This window comes from Heterocephalus glaber, unplaced genomic scaffold (genome assembly GCF_053883595.1).
Source record: "Heterocephalus glaber isolate CG9 unplaced genomic scaffold, H.glaber_assembly_v1.0 deba00001497, whole genome shotgun sequence".
NCBI classification, from domain to species: domain Eukaryota; kingdom Metazoa; phylum Chordata; class Mammalia; order Rodentia; family Bathyergidae; genus Heterocephalus; species Heterocephalus glaber.
Window position 1 is genome coordinate 28924480 of NW_028258320.1, and position 5358 is coordinate 28929837.

Here is a 5358-nt window from a genome sequence, read left to right on the forward strand (position 1 = left end):
GAGCATGCATGGCAGAAAGACCCTGAATCTAACTACACTAATGGATGATTGCTGGATTGAGTCCAGGTATACTGTGTTTTAAAGCTAGTTTAATGTAACGTGTAATGAGTAGCTAAGACTTAAATAGCACTGATCACATGCCAGTTATTCTAAGCATGTTATATGTATATTGACTCATTTTAATTATTACAGAAACTCAAAGGGGTAAGACAATTATTATCTCAATTGTAGAGAGGAAAATGAGCCAGAAATATGCAGAAGACTTAGACAAAGGTCATGCAATAAGAGTCACAGTAGAGGGTTGAACTCAAGCAATCTGGTGCCAGCTCCTTTGCTCCTATCCATGAGAGTGTGTATGATGTGTTTCTTGAAATTTAAGTAATATACCACAATACATTTCCTCTTGGGCTATCTTCTAGGTTATACTGCATCTTCCTCTAGCTACTATCTGAAGGCTGAGGAGTGGTGATAGGGAAAGACTGAGAATGGGAATTGAAAAGTGCTTTCTTTTTGCAAAGTGACCTACTCAAGTGAGGAGTGACAGTGTCTTTAGGAAGGTCAATAGAGCCTCATCAGGAAAGGGCAGAGATGCTGATTCACTTCTCTGATGAGCTTCAGTGGTGTAGGGAGGGGTTGGAGTCCTGAGGTAGTACAAATCTGCTAAATCATGCCATATATTCCCAGTAAAATGCTTGGATATCTCCTTTCCTTTATGACCAATGTTATAATTGTCAGGTAGGAAATCATGAGCCTATAAACTCTGCAACATGAAGGAGTTTTGTCCTCAGTTATTTCACCTCTAGTGCTAAGTAATAATGAAAGCCTGTAGTTCATTAGTCTAGAGAAGTAAGGATTTGAACATCCCCTTTCTCTATCTAAACTTTCTGGTTCCATTTGAAGTGGTCGCCTCATAAGTTTGAATTCCTCATATTCTTCATATTATCCTAAGGCCAGAAGCATCTCAGCCTCCCTAAATCTTTTTTGAAAGGTCAATTTATTTGAGGTGATTCTGGAAATTAGTTTAATTAGATAATTCACTACAGAATGTTACAGGCTGCTAACGTCTCATTTCCAAGCAGTAACATGGTTCTCACTGCCTTTAAGCCAATAACCAGTGCCAGGTTTTTTCCTACAAGTTCTACTGTATGCATCTAACTCCTGATGATTTAATGTAAAATATTGACTCAGAAATATCATTTCCATCTATATTAGTTTTCTAGGGCAGCTGTAACAAATTACCACAAAGTGGGTGGCTTATAACAAAAGAAATGTATTATCTTTTACTTCTGGGGGATGGAGTTCTAAGCTGAGGTACTGGCTGGGTCCTGACTCTTCCTAGCTTCTGGTGGCTCCCTACAATGTTCCTGGCTTATAGCTAATTCAAAACTCAGTCACTCTTTTCCTCTCTATGTAAGTCTGTGTCTCTAAATCTCCTCCTTTCCACAAGGACACCAGTCATTGGATTTAGATGTAGGGCATACCCTGACCCAATATGATCTCTTTCTCTCTTTTTTTTTTTGCACAAAATTATACTTTATTGTAAGCAATACCATGTGTCTGCTCAGGTAGGGTCTCCTTACTTTACTCCCATCCACTGTCTGAAGGTTGGGATACTTTTCCTAAGTATTTCCGAAATTCTATTCGGATCTTTCTTCAGTTGGTCTTTGACTTTGAACAACTGAGATCTGTGGATATTTTTGAATTTTATCATTTGTCTTTTGTCCATGTGTAGCTTTTATTTTATCAATACCAATTTCCACTACTCTCTTGTTCTCATCACTTTTAAGTAACTCCACCCCTGATTTAGGACATGGTTAAGCTGATGCTTAGTTCTTTCAGCTTCTAGTAATGCCTGTTTAAGTTGATCCTTAAGGGCTTTGTTCTCCTTTTTTCAGATCATCTGCTATTTTCTGGACTTGAAGCAAATCTTCTTTCATTTTAAGGTCTTGGGCTATAGGCACATATTCTGTTCTGAATCCTCAGATTTTTCTTTGTCTTTTTCTTCTCAGGTTTAAGTTTTCTTCGTTTGATCATATGTAGGCTTTGTTTTCTGTGTGCTTTTCTTTGTATCCTTCAACTTTTGTAATTCATTTTTCCATCACTGATTTCTCCTCTAACAATTTAAAATCACTTTGCATCTATTTGCATTTAGCCTCTAACAAAGTTTGATCATTCTTAGCTCTCTCCAATTCACTTGCCTGTTTTTCAAATATTTTCAACACTGCATTCAATTGATTAGTCACTGAATAAGAAGTTTGTGGTTCTGTTGCAGAAACATCCACAGATTCTTCAGCTGAGTGGGTTTTTAGGGATTCTTGAATTTGCTGCTCCACAGTTTCACAGCTGTCCACTTTTGTCCATAGCTTTTCTTCATCCCTCAGTGATTTAGACATCATGGATATCAAGGAGTATTTAGACCCATCTCTGAAGAAATTTCTCAGTTTTTGGAGTTTTTGCATTAAGGTTACTATTTGTGTAATGTTTACCATGACAGTTTTATTAGGCGGTGGAAGATCTTCTAAAAGACTATGATCTTTACTTATCTGTAAGACTTCATCAAAAAGGCCTATGTAGCATAGCTCTAATAGGACAACTCTGGAAAGGACAGGGCCATCCAGCATTTCACTGCTGCAGCTCACCACATGCCTCTTCCATTTGACTCACTTATCGCTGAAACCACTTAAACAGATTCTGAAATATGGTGTTCTTCCTTAACTGCTTCTTCTAGCTGAGCTGCAAATTGGGAGCAACACACCAAGAACAAATTCATATCATCCCCAACTTATAAAGATAAGTCTTCCTGTTCAGGCTTCACTACTTGTTTTTCATTTTCAAAGCCAAATCCATAGACTTTTTCCAAAGTAGAAACAACCATGTTCAGATGCTTGATAGTCCTGTTCACTTCATCTTCTCCTACTAATTCATTTGTCTCACTCGGTGGAGTAGGCAAAGCATACCGTACAACAGATTCTGCTGTCGGTGGAGACTGTAAGACGATTGGTTCAATTTTATTTTGTACTAATTTTGCGCCATGTTTTTCTTTTGTTTTTGGCAATGATGGTGAATTAAGCTGGCCCTTTTTATAAGTGAATTCTTGAATACTTGGTGAATTGTTACTAGTGCCTGGCAAGTGCTTTGCTGGCTTCCTTATGTTATTAACTTGGCTTCCAAATTTTAGATGAAAAATTTAATTCTTCCCCCCGCTGCTGCTGGAGCTGTGCCTGCGGGGCCTGTGAGCCTCAGGAAGTTGGGATTCTGGATCCACCTGGCCTGGGGGGAAGAAGGAAGCCAGAGGCTCTACCCTCTACATGCTGACATTCTGCTGACAGAAAAGGCCTGGCCTTCGCGCCCTGTTCGGCTGCAGTGAATGACTACCCGGCACGTGCCTGTCCAATATGATCTCACTTTAATTGATTACATAGGGTTGGGACTTGGAAAAATACTTGTACTTTACCTTGTTAACTGTTTAGTGTTTAATTTTGAATCAAGTTATACAATCACAATCACATTAAGTGCCAAATAAGGGTAGAGGGTGTAGGTCAGTGCTAAAGTGCTTGTGTAGCATTTGTAAAGCTCTGGTTCACTCCCCAGCACCACACACACCCACAAAAGCACTTGAGTAATCTTCATCTCATTTCTTTCCCTACAGAAGACACTCTGATCACAGAAAACTGCTCTTTTTCACTTTAGTTTTTGTTTTCTGAGCACTGCTACCTGTGCTTCAGCTCCTTCCATAGTCTTGCCCTCTATAATCTTTGCCCAGGTTGAACATAGCTTTTGTGGGATGTAATGCACCATCTTTAGCCATTATCGGTGGTTGCAGTTCCTAAGATCATTTTCAGCATTTGCACATCTCGTATCTTCACTGCTCTCACACTCCTGCACATTAGATAGTGTGCTATCTTGGACTCTTCAGATGTGTGTAACAAACCACTCTTGGGTCTCATTGTTCTCATTTATTTACATTTTTCCCCCAACATATTTATCAGTCACTGGAGGGCAGCATACAACTCACTCAAAGAGTTGAAGAGCAAGAAAACACATCCAGAGAGACAAGGAGAGAAATAACATTTATTTTTAAACTTTCTTAATTCCTGAGTGCATGTAAAACAATACATTTCCCTCTAAGTGCTGCCTTAGTTATGCAAGAAAAATTTTACACGATCTACATTTTGTTTGTAGTCAGATAGATTTTTATTTCCTTTAAACTTTTTTTTCTTTTAGTCCATGGTTTATTTTGTTGTATATTATTTGGTTGCCAAACACATGGTACATCTTAATATCTGTGGTTTTGTTGTTGATTTATAATTTTATTGTATTATAGTTGGAGAAAATAATCTGAAGCACAAATTAATTCTTTGGAATTTGTTGAGATAATTTTATTTATTAAACTTTTTTTTTGTTTGTTTTTTAAAGACAGGTTCTCGCTGTTAGTTCAGGCTGGGCTTGAATCACTATGTAGCACAGGCTGGCCTCAAATTCATGGCCATCCTCCTACCTCAGCCTCCCAAATGCTGGGATTACAGGCATGTGCCACCACACCCTTGAGATAATTTTAAAGCCCTCATATATTTTATTTTTATACACATTGCATCTGTACCAAAAAATGTACATTCTACTATATATAATAGATACAAGATTAATTTTCCAGGTTTTTTGTATCATTACTTATGTTGTGTGCTTGTTCCATCAGTTTCTCAAAAGATTATGTTACAAATATCCAGCTATAGTTATTCTTTTTAAGATAATGCTTTTGCACTTATTTTATTATTTATTTTTGTTTTTGTTTTCTTTTTTTTTAAAATTAATTTTATTGGTACATTTTATTGGTACACTTTAGGTATACAATTCATTTACATTTATCATTGGGTGCTTATACCTGTACATGGTGTATCTTGGTTCTTATTTTTTCCCCATTACCTATGCACCCTTCACCCCCTCCACCCTTCCCTATTTACACAGATTTCATTTCCATTTTTTTTTCTTTTCTCATAGTTTTTCCTTTCCCTCTTTTCCTTTCCCCTTCCCCTCCCTTCACTCCTTCATCTTTGGACCTTTTTTCCTATTTCAAATTATCAAATATTCATTTTAATCATTTTAACTCTTGTTTACACTATCAGTTTCTCATACTAGTGAAACTATTTGGTATTTACACATGTGAGTCCTATTTATTTTACTTAAGAGTATGGCCTTGATATGCATCCATTTAGCTATAAATGACTCTAGTTTTTCGTTCTTTATGGCTGAGTTGTACTCCATTTTATAAAAAAACCACATTTTCTTTATCCAGTTTCCAGTTGGTGGGCACTTGGGCTGCTTCCAAGCTTTTGCTATTACAAACTGTGCTGCTATGAACAT

General features: G+C 37.2%; 1 pseudogene; it reads right to left on the bottom strand.

The window, feature by feature from the left end:
- Positions 1–1637: 1637 nt before the first annotated feature.
- LOC101723296 (coiled-coil domain-containing protein 7-like) lies at positions 1638–3808 on the bottom strand (annotated as a pseudogene).
- Positions 3809–5358: the final 1550 nt, after the last annotated feature.